The 16,066-nt window shown below is 41.9% G+C and overlaps 1 protein-coding gene across 4 annotated transcripts in view; it reads left to right on the top strand.

Annotated features, from left to right (window-relative positions):
• Nucleotides 1-16,066, top strand: part of Mnd1 (meiotic nuclear divisions 1) — a 61,091-nt gene that overhangs the window by 20,546 nt on the left and 24,479 nt on the right. The window lies entirely within an intron of this gene.

Below are 16,066 nucleotides of genomic sequence, written 5' to 3'. Positions count from 1 at the left end.
ATAACTAAAAATGGGTACTTGGGTAATCTTAATAGAAGCAAGCAAGAATGTTTTGCTAGTATCATGAGTCCAGCTATTTCAGAAGTGAGGGTAATTGATGTTTGTATTGACTGATTGAAGAACAGGGTGTTCCTGTTCACACTGGTCTGTTTTTCTTGGACCACAGTGTGAATAAGAGATTAACAACATTAGCCAAATTTACCAAATCTTCATACAAAATAGCTGCTGCTGATATACTTCCATTTTGTGGGTCTGGAGAGATGGCTTAGAGGGTAAGAGCACTGGTTGCTCTTCCAGAGGTCCTGAGTTCAATTCCCAGTAACCACATAGCGGCTCACAACCATCTGTGATGAGATCTGGTGCCCTCTTCTGGTTCATGAAGACAGAATATTGCATACATGATAAATAAAAACAAATCTTTTTTGTTGTTGTTTTGTTTTTCAATTTTAATTTTTTTAAATATTTTTATTATTATTATTAATTACACTTTATTCATTTTGTACCCCCCATAAGACCCTCCCTCCTCCCCTCCCGACCCCACCCTTCCTCCGCTTTCTGCATGCATGCCCCTTCCATTGATAGGGAAGGTCTTCCTCTTCTTTCTGATCTTAGACTATTAGTTCTCATCAGAAGTGGCTGCATTGTCATCTTCTGTGGCCTGGTAAGGCTGCTCCCCCCTCAGGGGGAGGTGGTCAAAGAGCAGGCCAATTAAAAAAAAAAAAAAAAAAAAAAAAGAGTTGTTGTGGTCATGGTGTGTTGTAAATCAAGACTTACTGTGGGGCAACAGCTCCCAAATAATGACACAGAGACTTAGAAAAGAAAAAAAGAAGAAGAAAGAAAACTGTATACTCCTCCTGGCCTGAGAGGTGATATCTAGTGTAGTTATGGGCCCACCCCTCTTTACTTCCTCTTAGAAGCTGGAGGCACACAGAAGTCCAGGCGTCCTGCTCCTCCTGTTTTCAAGTACCTGGAGAAGCTTGCTCAGTGTTCAGCTTTCTAGGGACTTGCTTTCCGTCTGGGGAGGAGGCGACTTTTCCCGTTGTGGAGAAGTGGGAAGTGTCAGTTTTCTGCTTCCTTTGGTGTCTGCGTGTGGTGGCCACACATTCAGAGACAGTTTGGCTCACCCAGGAGTGTAGACTGAACTTACTTGTTCAGCCAGAGCCTACGATCGAGCATTTGCATTTTACCGAAGGTCATTCCAAAGGAAGAAGCCAGCGTTCAGGCTTTGTAAGAAAGATACTGTGGCCTGTGCTCACAGCAAGATTTGTGTACAGGAGAGTGAGGATAGCCTGCCTGGCTAACAGCCGGAAGGACTGCTGCTGGAGGCAGGAGGTTTCAGAAAGACCAGGCCCTCAGTTCCTGCTGGCCACCACCTCCACCACCACCTCCACGGTGGTGAAGAGCTGCTCCTCCACAGAGGGCCAGGCTCTACTGCTGGCTTCCTGGAGTTTCCTGTTAATTATTTCCAGATTGGCATGGGAGTGGGGGCCGTGGCTCTTCATTTCCTTCCTTTGAATGTCATTCCTGTTCTGCCAGTGACTCCAATTACGTGTAGGAATGTGCTTGTCTCTTGACGAGACATTCTTGTAGTAAATTTTAAAATGAAGTCAGGAAGTGTTTTCTCCTTTGCCTTTTGATTGTGTGTGTTGATCATCACTGGAGACAGTCTGAAGGATTCATGGCTAGATCTGTCTGAGATGACAAACGGTCTGCTACGTGTGGCACGTGTTAACCTCCACAGAGATTCGCCACGCACTGCTGTGGCCACGCGCTGTGGCAAAGTCTCTGCTGTAAAGAATAGGTGCTCAGTGCCCCGAGAATGTGCAGGTTCCTTGATAAGGAAGAGTTATCTAACTGCTGTGGAGAAAATTAACAAGAAACTATGAAAAATTACCTTCTGCTGTTTAATATGGTAATGTCAAATGCTAAGCTTTGCTATACATTCTGTTAAATGGTTTAGGACAAAGGCAAGGCTCTAATTTTTTAATGGCATTTATTTGTTCATTTGTGTGTATGGGGCGTATGTATGTGCCACAGCACTTATGGAAATCAGAAAAGAACCCACAGGGGTCAGTTCTCTCACCATGTAGAAGGTGAGCAGGCTTGGTGGCGAGTGACTTTACCCAGCTGAGCCATCTCACGCCCAAAGATGGAGCTTTTATTTATTTGTATTGTTAGCAGAGAGTTCTTAGAAACTGTTGATTTGAGCTGAAAAGTAGGGTAGGTTTAGGTCAGTGGTTCTCAGCCCTCCCAATGCTGTGACCCTTTAATACAGTTCCTCATGTTGGGGTGACCCCCAACCATAAAATTATTTTGTTGCTATTTCATAATTCTAATTTTGCTGCTGTTCTGAATCATAATGTAATCATCTGATATGCAGGACATCTGACATGCAGCGTCTAGAGAGGTTTTGATCCACAGGGTGAGAATCGCTGGTTTAATGCAACCTGCAGACATGTGAGGAGGAACTGGGGACTGTTGCTGACTGCTTGGGAAGGTTAGTTATGAGTGTCTACATGCTGCATATACTGTGATTCTTATGCCTGCCTGAGGCATCACTGCTGCTAACTGTGGTTACATATCAGAAAACTGAGTGGCCCACAGGCTGAATAACTTGCCCAAGGTGACGATATTAGGAGATGGCAAAAGAGGATTTGAATCCATGCATTTTGAGTATGTAGCCCATGCTGTTAAGAGAAGACAGAAGCCATTACATTCAATGAAATAGTTGACAGTTAGCTTAGTTATGCAGAGACTTTTTACACGGTCATGGGAACAGAAGTCAGATTGAGGCCACCCTCTCATGGGATGCCTTAGTGGTTGGTTTTGTCATGTACACTCAGCAGAAGAAACTGAAATTTTCCTGCCATACTGTGTGTGTGTGTGTGTGTGTGTGTGTGTGTGTGTGTGTGTATTGCTAACTTGGTTAGTTGCAACAATTAGACTATAAGCCTAGAAGATAGTGTCATTACTTCCCCTCCCTCTGCTTAATGTGGCTACGATATTACTAATTTTGCTAAGAATAAATTGAGGGGTAGTAGTTTTTTCTCTACAAAGCTAAAATAAATATGTGGGTTGGACTGAAGAAATGGTTTTTAGACTCGCCCCTAAGTAGCTGTGATGCAGTTGTAGTCTTATAAATTGAAGTGTTCAGTAGGGAAGAAAAGTTTCCCGTATGAATGCTGAGAATAGCAAGGCACATTTCTGTCTATTTCTTTTGAAATACATGTTCTGGTAATTGACACCAGAAGCAGCTATTTCAGCTCAAGTGGAAGTAGAAATGACAGGGTTCCTCTTACAAGCCATGTTGTGATGACTCTGTATGTGGCCTCAGGAAGCTCCTAAGTGAAGTGACTCCTCTGCATCCTGAAAGATATACAGGGATTGTAGGGCTGGAGAGAGATGGCTCAGCAGTTAGAATTCATTCTGTTCTTACAAAACCTGCGTGCCGTTCTAGCATCCGTACCTGGTGGCTCACAACTCCCTGTAACCTTAGCTCCAGGGGGATCCCACACCTGTGAGCTCCAAGGGCATCTAGGCGCATGTGCAGAGCCTCCCCCAGTATAGTTACAAATAAATCAAAGCAATTGTTGAAAGTCAAGCGTGGCCTTGAAGTCCATCCTTAAAATACTCATTCCTGTCCTCAGCCTCAAAGGCGCTTCTGACACATGCTCTGACATGGAGGACACTCGGGCCAGCAGGCGGCTTCTCGCATGCCTCCATTTTCCTACCTGGCCTCTCGGGTGAGTGTGGCAGTGCCGTGCTGCACCATGCTAATTCCCCTTGTGTTGGATGTGACGTGGAGCCAGGCTCAAACAGAAAGTGGGATGAGTTTGCGGGCCTGGCGGTGAACAGGCGGAGGTTTCAGGTCGCGGAGGAGCCGCTCTGGAGCGGGCGCAGCGCCTTGGCTGCACTCAGCAGTGCTGGGCTGTGCGGTGGGAAGTGCTACGTGCACCTCATTGACAGGCTGTAGGTCAGCGCAGTATTTGAATTTGCAATTAAAACGTGGCTTCTTTCAAATGAGAATTTAATTAGCGTGGTAGCAGCTATACACCAGATTTTAGTGGAATTGTTAAACTAATAGGTAAGACTTAGGAAGGTCCTCCCCCAGAACTTTTGTAGTTCTTTATTCAGGTCTTGGTTTAGAGGATGGTTCAGGCCAGACTTTCTAGGAGATGGTATGTCGTTAGCATTTCATTCTAGCTGGCTCTTCTTGTGTTAGTTTGGAGACAACTAAGATATGTTCTTAGTTTGGAGTTTTCCCCCCTTACCAGTGTTGAGAAACAGTCACACAGTGGTCTTCACAGCTAAAGTTGAGTCTAGAAAGAGCAGGTCTACTTTGGGACGGTGTAGATAACCAGGAATATTTTTAATAAAGCAGGCACTGCCTCTGTTGAAATCGATTCAGGTCAGGGAACGTTTAGTGACTTCGCCATGGCAGGCGTTATGACTGATGGGCAGGACAGAAGCGTGAGACACGTGACCGCGCCTCGCTGTGGCAGGCTGCGGTCCACACACTGTTCTGAGCACTCCTCGGCAAGGGGGATGTACTCACGTCCACCTACCAGAACACCTGAAATAAGTAAGGGAAAGGGGGTTTACTGTGGTCTTCCCATGGCAGTGACGGCAGTCTGCGAACTGTCAGCAGCGATAGCCATCACCTTCCTCTGTGGCATGAAGCAGCCTTCATGTTAGAACCATGGCAGATACTCTTTCGGGGAGGGGACTACTGCTTGCTCCTCCTTTGTTGCTAACATGTAAAGAGTAACTGAGATACATAGAGATATGATAAGTGTTGAACAAACATGTTATCACTGCATCACTGCCTGAGTCCAGCTATGTGGCCTGGGTTCAGTCCCACGTACTGTGGACGTGGCCTAGGAGCCTTGTCCCTGGCCCTAGGTCTCCCTTTCCTTCTGCTCTATAACAAAGCAATAAAAATGATTTCCACTAAGTAGACATAATTATTGTAGCCCTGGTGTAACTTAGCTTTGGGAATAAGTATTGTGTGGGAACAATTAGGTGTATATTTTTAACTTCATCCTTTCATTTTTCTACCATTTCTCTTGAATTATACTTGACAGGATCCTGTGTAACAGATGTAGTGTGTTAACTGAAAAGGAAGTTCTGTAATCAGAAGAATTTGGGAACCCTGAGTTCACAAAAGTAACTAATTTGAGTTCTCAATACAAGTCTGACTTGTCCTATTTCCTTGAGATATTAGTGCTCTGTGAAACACACTTTGGTAAATTCTGTCCAAGTGTTTGTACTCACTTCAGCACGTAAGACTGCGTTCATTGCCACAGACTACCCTCTCGGAGCACTTTCCGGGTTGATGCCTGAAATAATCTTAGCTTGCAGATCGCATTCCAGCTTGGGTAGGCGTCTGCTGCTGTCAGCTGCTTCTTTGGGTCTCTTCCTGATTAAATATACCTGCATTGACTCTCAGAAGAGCCCCTTAGAGGCGCTGAGGAGTAGCCGTCTCGGTTAGTAGATTTGTAGTGTCTTCTTGCAGGCTGTGCTTCCTTTCTACCCAGTTAGCTGATGGTATACTGTATCCCTGAGAGATGTTAGTAAGCAAGAACTTTCCAAGCTACAGAACTTCGCATTGCTCTGATATTTTAAAATGGTCACACTGGTATTTTTCTAAATTTTGTATGTTACTTAAAACTAAACACTATTAACATTCTTAAAGGATTTTAAAATTTTATTTTTAATTATTTGTATTTGCGTGTGGTTGTGTCAGATGTCCTGGAGCTGGACTTATAGGCAGTTGCGAGCTGCCCACAGTGGGCGCTGGGAACCAAATGCGGTCTGGTAGAAGAGCAGTTCTTCCTCCTATCATGTGAGCTGTCCTCCTTCATCTGCTCTCTTCTTGATGTTCTTACGTGTGTGTGAACAGCTAGGAGAGAAGCAGGTTCACACTGGCTCACACAATGGGAATTCCTCATCTGAGGTAAGAAGTTAAAGATAGCCTTTTCAAGATTGGACACTCACACCGCACATTCTCCAGAGTCCAGGCTGCCTTTGGTACTGGCTTTGCCTTTTTGGTTGTAAGTGCTTACAACCAAATCCTCTCTCAGCAGTGTTCAGAGGATAGGCTGGCCTCTTACCTTCCCTCTTTCTCTTGTCTGTCTGTCTCTTTTTTCTGTGTCTCTGTCTCTGCTCCCTCCCTTTCTCTCCCTCTCTCCCTCTCCCCCTCTCCTTTCCTTTCTCTCTTTCTTTCTCCCTGTCCCCCTCTCCCTCCTTCTATACAGAGGAATATGTCAGCATGCCCCCTTCCCCAAGCAGGCTTCTGTTAATGACTCTGAGGCTACATCAGAGTTGACAGCTTACACTGAAGGCTGTTAGGGGAGTGGCCTGTTCTTTCAGGGCACATTACTACTCTAGTCTGAACAGAAATCGGAACTCTGTTAAGAAAGAAAGGGTTGGAGGAGCAACTAAGAGGTTCTGGCAAAAAGCATCCACATGTATTTAAAAATAAAGTCTTTTAAGCTGGCCATCCCAACTACTCAGGCTAAAGTCAGAGGGTCTCTTGAGCCACCCTGGACAACACAGCAAGCCTTTGCCCTCCACCTCAAACAAAGCTGTGCTTTTAGGTTGAATGTTATCACTACTTCTCTGTTGTCTCAGAAAACTAAGAACTAAAAACTATCAGCAGAGACAGGCTCACTTGGATATTGGAGATGGGAGAAGGAAGTAGGCAAGTGTTTTATTGATAAACAATTTGGAATAGTTTCAAAATGGTCAGTAATTCCAGCTGTTGAAATGCATGCATTTGGTACTGTTTCTAAGGTGTCAGAGATTTTTAAAAAAGTGTTTACTGTTTGCTTTGTTCTTGTGGTAGGTAGCTTCAGGCTAGGCTTCCAAACTTCCCTAAAAATTACTCTTCTTTGCTGTAGGAGCTTTGTCATATGGTTGAAGAGTGTGACCCTGGACTAGCTATCAAATTCCATAGTCCATCCTCCAAACACTTACCCTGTGTTTCCCAGGAAATGCAGGCTTGTGAGACTCATTCTGCAACACTCTGTCCCTGCAAATCAACCAGTCTAGGAAAGACCCACTCCACTAGAGCCAGAGTGCTGAAGCCGTGCGTCAGGTGGAGCAGAGTGTCCAAATCATGCTTTCCATTACTAACCCTCAGCTCAAGTTGTTTGCTCTATTTTGCCCCCAAAAAGTTATCAGTAGTTTATGAATTTTAGTATTTCAGCCCTAATAGCATCTCTAGCTGCTCTGTATTTTATAGACATTTCAAAAATTAACCCTGTTAGTTGAAATTGTGTTTAAATTTAGCTCCCTTTGATCCAAGGGCATAATACAGACTTATATGATTACACCAGATCAAATTCAGATATAAGATCTTATTAGTTCCCCAGTATTTATATTTATTTATAACCATGGCCTTCCTACATTGTAGTTCTTTTTAAAATCCATTTAACTTTAGATTAGACACAAAACAGTTTTAACTTTGAAAGTTGTTGGTTTTTATATTTTCAAGGCTATGCATTTACATGTTGACTAACATGTAACTTCAGTTCACTTCAAATGTTAGTTTGTTTGGGGTCATTGCCTGTCTCTTAGTAGCACCAAAACCAAATTTAAGTCTTACAAGAAACAAATGAAGAAAAGTATAATGCACTTTCTAGGGCACAGAACTCCAAAATCAATGGGGCAGCATACACTTGAGTGAGGACGTCTATTGCAAAAATGTCAGTTTGTGTCTGTCTAGCTCATTAATGATGATCAACATCCACTAGATTTTTATAGAGATTTTGAATCCATTCAATAAAGAAACTAATAAAGGACCAATAATATAGTTGAGAGTAGGAACCAGCTCACCTTACTGCCCAGCCCACTGCTCCTTGCACTACATTCATTAAACTTTTCTTTCTTAAAGAAGACGGAGGATCAATGAGGTAAGGTTTGTGCCTGTCAGAAACTGAACAAATGCAGTGTTGCTGTAGTTGAACACTGGTGTTGCTAGGGCTGGAAAAAAAGAGTAAGGCTGTGTGGACCATGTGAAGATTGGATGTAAGAGCGGTCTTCCCAAGACCGTTGGCTGACCTCTACACATAGCTGTGATGTGCATAACAAGTCATACACAGCATGTGCAAGGTGATAATACATAATTTTTAATGATGAGAAGTACATATGGGATTGAGGGCATAGTTTAGCTTCAGATTGCATATTTAGCATACTTAAAGGTCTAGGTTCAATTTCCAGACTGTAAGAACAACTCTTGATTCATAAAAATGTGAAGATTTACTAAATATCAATAACTGAAATCACTCTAAGGGGGTGGGAGGCTCAGTGTGTGAAGCACTTGCCGTACATTCATAAGGACCCAAATTTGGATCTCCAGAACCCATGAACAACTGCATGAGGAGCACATGTCAGTGGCCTCCCAGTACCTACTGCACACACAGACATGGACATACTATCCCTGCAAGCCCATGGACATTTAGCTCGGCAGGTGCAGAAGTACAGAAAGAGACAATGTCTCAAGATGGAAAGTGAGGATCGACCATCATGGTTACTGTCTGACCTACACAGGAGCACCATGGCAAGTATGTGCCCCTGGCATGGATGCACAACATGTACACATACACGTATCATATATGTACATATGCATATACATATATATATGTATATATGTGTGTGTGTATATATATATACACACACACACACACATACACACAGATTAAAAACATTAAAGAAATAAAGTGAAAACATGAAAGCCCTAAGAAAAAAAGAAGCAGAACCACCTAAGAGAAGTAGATGGCTGGAAATAATCAAACTCAGGGCTGAAATCAATGAATTAGAAACAAAGAGAACAAGTCGAAGAATCAATGAAACCAAGAACTGGTTCTTTCAAGAAATACAACAAGCTAGACAAACCCTTAGACAAAGTAACTAAAAGGCAGAGAGACTATCCAAATCAACAAAATCAGAAATGAAAAGGGGGACATAAAAACAGACACTGAGGAAAGTCAAACAATCATTAGTTCTTACTTCAAAAACCTTTATACCAACAAAATTTGAAAATCTAAATGAAATGGACAATTTTCGTGATTGAGTCTACTTGCCAAAGCTGAACCAAGATCAAGTAAATAAATAAAGTAGTCCTACATCCCCTAAGGAAATAGAAGCAGTCATTGAAAGTCTCCCATCCAAAAGAAGCTCAGGGCCAGATGGTTTCAGTGCAGAATTCTACCAGACCTTCAAAGAAGAGCTAACTCCAGTTCTCTTCAAACTATTCCACAAAATAGATGGAACATTACTAACCTCATTCTATGAGGCCACAGTCACCTTGATACCTAAACCTCACAAAGACCTAAAAAGAAAGAGAATTTCAGACCTATTTTCCTTATGAATATTGACACAAAAATACTCAATAAAATACTTGCAAACTGAATCCAAGAACATATCAAAGATATCATCCGCTGTGACCAAGTAGGCTTCATTCCAGGCATGCAGGGGTTGTTCAATATATGGAAATCTGTCAGTGTAATCCACCATGTAAACAAACTGAAGGAGAAAAATCACATGATCATCTCCTTAAATGCCGAAAAAGCATTTGATAAAATCCAACATTTGTTCATATTTAAAGTCTTGGAGAGATCAGGGATACAAGGCACTTCCCTAAACACAGTAAAGACAATCTACAACAAGCCAATAGCCATCATCAAACTAAACAGAGAGAAACTTAAATCAATCCCACTGAAATCAGGGACAAGGCAAGGCTGCCCACTCTCTCCTTATTTCTTCAACATAGTACTTGAAGTCCTAGCTAGAGAAATAAGACAACTAAAGGAGATCAAGCAGATACAAATTGGAAAGGAAGAAGTCAAAGTATCACTGTTCACAGATGATATGATAGTATACATGAGTGACCCCAAAAAGTCTACCAGGGCACACCTATAGCTGATCAACACCAACAGCAAAGTGGCTGGATACAAACTTAACTAAAAAAAATAAAAACTCAGTAGCCCTCCTGTATACAGAAGACAAGTGTGCTGAGAAAGAAATTACACCCTTTACAATAGCCACTCATAACATAAAGTACCTTGGTGTGATTCTAACCAAGCAAGTCAAAGACTTGTATGAAAATAACTTTAAGTCTTTGAAGAAAGAAATAGAAGAAGATATCAGAAGATGGAAAGATATCCCATGCTCATGTAGGATTAACATAGTAAAAATGGCCATCCTACCAAAAGCAATCTATAGATTCAATGCAATTCCCATCAGAATAACAACACAATTTTTTTACAGACATTGAAAGAACAATTCTCAATTTTATATGGAAAAAAAAAACAGAATAGCTAAAACAATCCTCTACAATAAAAGATGATCTGGAGGTATCTCTATTCCTGATCTCAAGCTGTACTATAGAGCGACAGTAATAATAACGGCATGGTACTGGCATAGAAACTGACTGGTGTACCAATGGAATTGGATAGAAGACCCAGAAATAAACCCACACACCTACGGATACTTGGTTTTTTACAAAGAAGCCAAAACCATACAATGGAAAAAGATAGCATCTTGAACAAATGGTGCTGATCTAACTGGATGTCTACTTGTAAAAAAGTTCAAATAGACACTTATCACCCTGCACAAAATTAAAGTCCAAGTGGATCAAAGACCTCAACATAAAACCAGACACACTAAATCTGTTAGAAGAAAAAGTGGGGAAGAGCCTTGAACTCATTGATACAAGAGACAGTTTCCTGAACAGAACACCAACAGCACAGGCTCTAAAATCATCAATCAATAAATGGGACCTCATGAAACTGAAAAGCTTCTGTAAAGCAAAGGACACTGTCAACAGAACAAAATGTCAGCCTACAGACCGGGAAAAGATCTTTACCAACCTTATGACCGACAGAGGGCTAATATCCAGAATATATAAAGAACTCAAGAAATTAAACACCAACAAACCAAATAATCTAATTAAAAAAGGGGTTACAGAGCTAAACAGAATTCTCAACAGAGGAATAATTTGATGATGGAGAAACACTTAAAGCAGTGCTCAATATCCTTAGTCATCAGGGAAATGAAAATCAAAACGACCCTGAGATTTCACCTTACACCCATCAGAATGGCTAAGATCAAAATCTCAAGTGACAACACATGCTGGAGAGGATGTGGACAAAGGGGAACCCTCCTCCATTGCTGGTGGGAATGTATGTAAACTTGTACAACCACTTTGGAAATCACTTTCTCAGAAAATTGGGGGTGGTACCTCAGATCTGGCTGTACCCATAAGATGTGCCACTTATGTTCAACATTTATGGCACACCCAGTGGGGTAGGCGTTACAACAACAAAAGAAAGTAAGTGTTATCAAGGTGTGGAGACCTTGGGTTTAGTCCCTCCAGTATTCCCTATCCCTAGAAGCAAAAATTTGAAGTAAGGACTCAAACAGGCACTTGAACAGCAGTGCTTATTAACAGGTTTGTTTGTTTTTCACAGTGGAGGAGATGATACAAGTGGCCATCAGTAAGCATAGAAAATGTGGTGTACACGTAGAACACAGTTTTGTTGAGCCTTAAAAAGAAATGGAATTCTGGCATACACTACAATATAGATGATTCTTGAAACATGCTATGTAATACAAGCCGGATACAAAAGGACAGATATTGTATTCTTCCATTTATGTCAGTTGTTTAGACTAAAGCAAACAGGTAGTAACATAATGGTTACAGGTGGAAGGGTAGGGAGAATGCAGAAGTATTGCTGATAATGGATAGTTTGTTCAGAATGATGAACGTGTTCTGCAAATGGACAGTGGTAATGGTTGCCTAGCCTGAGTGTATTTAGTGTCATTGAATAAAATACATTAACTGATATATTTTGCCTATCTTTTCTACAATTAAAAACATTTAAGAGAAATTGGAGAGATGGCTTAGCAGTTAAGAGTTTCAGCTGTTCTTGCAAAGTACCCACATACTCCACTCCCACATACACGTAGCCACTAGTGACCCCATATTCTGGGAGAGGCCAGAGCAAAGGAACTGTCTATTGTGGCTGTTGGGAATACAGATTGTGCAGTTTGGCAGTTTATTATTAAAGTAAGCATACTTTTACCCTATGACCCAACAGTTGTGTGCCTTGTCATTTACTAAAGTGGGTTGAAAACTTACATTTGTATAAAATCTTTGTAGGTGTTATAGGAGATTAATCTATTATTACCCACACCTGGGAGCAATGAGGCTATTCAGTAGTTTAATGGAGGAACAAACTCTTAAGTTACCCAGGTGCTAGAATATTATTCACTGATGAAAAGAAATTAGTTATAGACCATAGGACAATTGGGGGTTCAGTGGGGACTGAATGCACTGCCAAGTGGAAGAAGCCAGTCCTGAGGGAGGAAGTGATGACTAGATGGAGCACAGAGAAACTATTCTGTATGACACTGCAGTGGTGGGCGTGGTCCCTAAAATCCCCACGGTGTGCTGTGCCGGAGCCTCATGTATTCTGGACGTCAGTGATTGTAATGTCAGGGTCATAAATTGTGACAAAGATACCATTTGGTGTGAGATCTTGATAGTGAAGGGGCTGCGCATACATAGGATTGGGGTACATGAAAAAATCTGTCTTTGACTCAGCTCTTTGTGGATCTAAAACTGCTGTGGAAAACAAAGTTGTTTGTAAAATAATGTAGGCCTGTTGGAATTGGTTGTACATGCCTTTAATTCCAGCACTTCTGAGGCCAAGGCGGTGTATCTCTGTGAGTTTGAGGCGAGCCTGATCTAAATAGTAAGTTCCAGGCTCATCAGGGGCTACATAGTGAGACCTTGTCTAATATAAATAATCTGTGTGCGTGTATATGTGTGTGTGTGTGTGTGTGTGTGTGTGTGTGTGTTCATACTCATTTGAAGTGTAGTTGAAAATGGTGAATTGTAAAGCATCATGCAGAGGGCAGCCTGGTTTCCCTGTGGAGTGTTACTGTGTTGGTCTGTGACGGAATGTGAAGCGGCAGGAGCTGGCAGGCATGCAGTGGGGCTGCTGGAGCACTCTGCCCCGTGTCTTGTCAAGCAACCTCCATGTGTTCCTAACACTGGAGTCTCGGATCTGAAGCTGAAACCTGCTTTTTCTCATTACGGAGAGTGTTCTTTTACTGTTCCAGTGGATGATATTCGTTCTGGCATAGTAGGTTTGAAAAGTGGTTATCATTAACTTCAGTGAATGATGTGGATAGAGTTAGTATAGTACATAGGTGATTCTGGTTTCGTTTTTATGGAAGTACACCAGAATAGTTTGGTGTTCAAAGGAATCTCGTGGTGAATACCTTTCGAAAATATAAGATAACATCATTTTAAGTTTCTTTTTTTCTTTTTGTAAATGTGGACTTTCAGGTTCTAAATGTAGAAATACTGAGATATTTTCTAGGTCAAACTACAATGTACAGCAGTAATTTGTTTTCTCTTAAGGCTAGGTTATCTTTTTTCTATATGTTAATATCTTAAGTATTTCAGTAAGGTTTGTTACCTGGAGAATACAGAATTTTATTTAGATCAGTATTTCTCAAATTTGTGGATTCATAACCAGCATCACCTGAGAAAGTTATAAACACAAATTCTTGGGATCACAGCTCAGTGGCAGAGGGTTTGCTTGAGCACTAAAAAGGCTGGCTCAGAACCCCACTGTTGTTCTATTTGGAACCTCAGGAAGTGGGAGCAGCGGCTGCCCAACCTAGCTTACTCTGCTGCATGTCATAGTTTGAGGACTGCTGGCTCATGTGACCCTCAGACAGTGGCTGAACTTGCCCACTTATTCCTTGCCAAGCCCTGGTTTGATAATTGCACAGAGCTTATTGGGAAGTACAGCTATATGTCTTCTTAATAGCTGTATAGATCAGAACAAAACAAGCAAAAACCCGAGACCAAAACAGAATCCAAAGCCTTATGGCACAGACAGCCTAACAAGGCTACCGTGGTTTTCTGTGTGGTGTCTGAAAACTGACGGGCCCAGAGCCCTTTAGTAGAAGCATCTGTGGTCCTGTGGTTTAGATTGTACCCTGTATTAATCAAGATGCTTATGTGACTGTTCACGAGTGCAGGACTTCATGCTAAAATAGTAAGAGGGGGTTAGAGATCAGCTCAGCTGCTAAGGGCAGCCGCTGCTCTTCCGAGGGCTCAGGCCGCTCTTAGAATGACTTCACCGGGCACATGACTACACGGGACCTGAGCTCCAGGGAATTGGAAATGCTCTTCTGGCCTCTGTGGGCCGCTGCACACATAAATAAAAGTAAAACAATCTAAAACACTAGTATATAGGTGTACATAAGGTTATTATCAGAATCGGGGAAGTATTGAATGAGTTACTTTTGTTTTTAAGTCATTGAAAATAGACATGTACCTGGAGTGCTTCTTCATTTATTTAGCTTATATATATTCTAGCATGTTTTACATAATTACTAACTTTAAGGTTAATGTTTCTGGTTATTTTATAAATAATTTCCATATATTGTTTTAATTGGGGAATTCCTCTGTTCCTGAATTGAGGTGATATCTACATTTAAAGACTATTTTAGGTAAATCCTTCAGGGTGTAGCGTATTAATTTTTTAATGTGGAGGTTTTTAAAATAATAAATTGGAATCATTGAAGAGCTGGATCTTGCTGCTGAGTTTGAAGCCTTGAAGCTTGTTTGTCTCTGGAGCCTGCCGCAGCATGTGTCTGTTCTGACTGAGGACGGTGTCTCTAGAAGAGGCAAGCGGCATCTGTGTGGCTCATGGACATACTTGTGCTCTTTCCGAGCTGGACTGGAGAAGTAGTAAAAGGTGGTTATTGGTGCTTCCTGCTTGCATACTGAAAAGCAGAGACGTCTTAGTAAAGCTACCCGCTTTCCAGAGATGCTGCTTTTGAATTTTAAGCAAGACCCGTGTTTAAAGGTTGATCATCCTCTAAATAGCTACGTTTATGTTGTGAAAAGTCAGTTTCTTTTCAGCTAATAGGTTAAATTAATGTAGTCTCCAAGTACTTCCAAGATGTTTATGACTCCAGAGTGACAGAGGTGTGGAAGATACTTTAAGAAGGCTTATCTCCAGTCAAACAAGTCTTAGATTTCTTAACTCAGAGTAAAAGATGTGGTAGAAACTGGGTGCTGGGAATTTTCTGTGACTAGTCACTCACAGACTCAGGTGAGAGTAATAATTTTGAGGGGTCTGGATTGTCAGTCTTTTCTAGTGGTATGCTCATGGACTGTCCATGTTCTTGTGGGCATGGCTTCCACGTGGGATTGTCTGCTTTCTGAGCTGAGGAAGATGAGTGCATCAGTTAATTAACTAGTTAAACCTGTCTAGAAATGGCCGTGGGCGGCAGTTTCTTTCTCCTCTCGGAGTATAGTGTGTGAAGTGTGCAGCTGCTCACAGAGACCGTGGTGGGAACAAGGAGAGAGCACTGGCTTAGTGAGGTGGCGCAGCACACGTCTACACGGAGCAACCCACGGTGTTCTGGGAAATGATATTTAAAGACAGATTTTTAAAGGAGATATTTTTTGAATTTTCAAATCCTATTTCTAACTAAAGTAATTTGAGGTAGAGGTTATTCGGGGGTAGGGACTGAAAAGCAGATACAGAGTATATAGAAAGCAGAGGACAGGCCACTCGGGGCTGGGGGTGCTGCCACACACCTTTAGACCAGCGCCTGCGGAGGCAGCGGTGGGCTGTTTTCTTTAAGTCCAGGCTAGTGAGGGCTGCGGAGTGAGACCTTGTCTCAGAACAGCAAAAATTTAAAAAATCAAAGATAATGATTTTTTGGATAAAATAAGAAAACATTTCCTTTCTGTGCAGTCTAATATTATGTCAACTTGACACGAGCTAGAGCCATCTGAGAGGAGGGAATCCCCAACTGAGAAAATGCCTCCATAATACTGGCTGGAGGCAAGCGGGTAGAGTGGCGGTTCTCAACCTCTTGAGTTCGGACCTTTCCCAGGTGTCTCCTAAGACCACTGAAAAACACAGATATGTATATTACAACATATAACAGAAGCAACATTGCATTATGACATAGCAAAGAATCTAACTTTACGGTGGGGGTCACCACAACATGAGGAGCTGTA

This window comes from Psammomys obesus, unplaced genomic scaffold (assembly GCF_907164565.1).
Source record: "Psammomys obesus unplaced genomic scaffold, mPsaObe1.curated_primary_1811, whole genome shotgun sequence".
NCBI classification, from domain to species: Eukaryota; Metazoa; Chordata; class Mammalia; order Rodentia; family Muridae; genus Psammomys; species Psammomys obesus.
Note: the sequence above shows the minus strand (reverse complement) of the source record. Positions and strands in the feature narration are given on the sequence as shown.